The following is a 1,507-nucleotide window of genomic DNA, read 5'->3' on the forward strand; positions in this document are numbered from 1 at the left end:
GGGGGGGAGAGAGAAAAAGATTTTTTAATGCAGGAATCTTGTGGATGTAGTCTGCCATAAAGAAAGTGATTCTGCGGTACCATTGACTATGTCATCGAGGCGGGGCAATTTACCTCTTCAGTTCTCCAGAATTATTTCCTTTTCTTAAAATGGGAATCAATTGCTCTTACAAGATCTTTAAGGTCCCTAAACAAAAGCCTGTAGCTATGGCGGGGAGATCTTGGCCTAAGACGACCAGAGGAGGCTGAATTGTTGGGTTTCCCCGCCAACCCGACACCTAAACCAACACCAACACCAACACCACCAGTGTCCTCGGTCGCCACCACCGCGGTAAGACCGAGAATGCCCACCTGGCTTACCAGGTCTCACCTCACCTCACCGTCGCCGAGCTTCCACCTCCAGCCTCAGCACATCACTTTTCCCCCGACTACGCTTCTGCGCACGCGCAGCACCCGCCGTAGAGCCAGTGCTCGCGCTCCGGCATTACCGCTCTCAAACTTGTTTTTCAATGCTTTTCCTCCCAGTGCGGCCACCGTCGTTGGGGAGGAGCAGAGAAAAGGGGCGGGGAAAAGGGTGGGAGTAGGTGAGCGCGCGCCTCTGGACCGTCCGTCGGGGTTTCCTGGCTGCGCGCGGCGGTGGCGAAGTCCGGGTAGCTGTAGCAGCAGCCGCGAAGATGGCGGAGGGGTTGGAGCGTGTGCGAATCTCTGCGTCGGAGCTACGAGGCATCCTGGCCACTCTGGCTCCACAGGCCGGGAGCAGAGGTGAGTCGCGCCGCCCAGCTCCTGGGCCGGGCCTTCCCGCCCCGCCTCCTTGGCCTCCTCCCCGCCCCGTCCGTGGAGCTCCGGAGCCCCCGCCCCTTCTCCCAACAGTGGGGGTGGGAGCCGCTGGTAGGCCCGTTCCTACCTTGCCAGGCCGAAGGCTGGTGTGGCTGCTGGCTTGAGCTGACCCCTCTGGCAGAGCCTGCCTGAGTTCCTGTCTCCACCCTCTTTCTCACCACGACGGTGACTATTCCCTTTTGCCCCAGCTCTCTTAGATCAGCCCGTGGTTTCCCAGTCGTCGGGAGGCGCGAACAGCAATGGGTGCTGGGGTTTTGTGAGGCTCTGGGCTTGATAATTCTCAAAGGAGCCCTCCTCGGGCCTGCCTTCCACGTGTGATTGGCGTCAAAGTGAAGAGACTGGAGAAATTGAGGAGAAAGGTGTAACGGGCTCGGACTTCCTCGCTGAACTTTTTTCTCCACCGCAAGCTTCTGAAAGCTGCGCCACTGGAGTGATCCGGGATCTCAGAGAGCTCACTGTTTTGATTTTGACGTTAGCATGTAGGGGAGCAGGTTTTTTGTTTTTACTTCTTTTAAGGAAAGAGGATGTTCATTTTGCCAGTTAAAAGTCTCCAACCACATCAGGAAAGCTCCAAGAAAGTCTTGTGTGTCACCTCCCCTTTGTTAGGCTGTGGAGTTGTGTAGAACGGTAGGTATGATAGGTTCCTTCTCTTAGTCTTTTTTTTTTTTTTT

At 56.1% G+C, this 1,507-nt stretch overlaps 1 protein-coding gene and 1 pseudogene across 7 annotated transcripts in view; one reads left to right on the forward strand and one right to left on the reverse strand.

The window, feature by feature from the left end:
* The window catches only part of LOC101565513, a 17,662-nt pseudogene extending 17,201 nt beyond the window's left edge, over positions 1-461 (forward strand).
* Srr (serine racemase) overlaps positions 1-667 on the reverse strand; it is a 51,484-nt gene extending 50,817 nt beyond the window's left edge. For 3 of the 7 annotated variants that reach the window (XM_023719828.1, XM_023719825.1, XM_023719821.1), the window contains exon 1: positions 375-666. The gene's annotated coding sequence lies outside the window, so the exon portion shown is untranslated. Of the gene's footprint in view, positions 1-359 lie in introns of all 7 variants that reach the window. The other 4 variants (XM_023719827.1, XM_023719820.1, XM_023719824.1 and 1 more) reach the window with 3 other exon arrangements.
* Positions 668-1,507: the final 840 nt, after the last annotated feature.

The sequence above is a fragment of the Octodon degus genome, unplaced genomic scaffold, assembly GCF_000260255.1.
Source record: "Octodon degus isolate 3935 unplaced genomic scaffold, OctDeg1.0 scaffold00072, whole genome shotgun sequence".
NCBI classification, from domain to species: Eukaryota; Metazoa; Chordata; class Mammalia; order Rodentia; family Octodontidae; genus Octodon; species Octodon degus.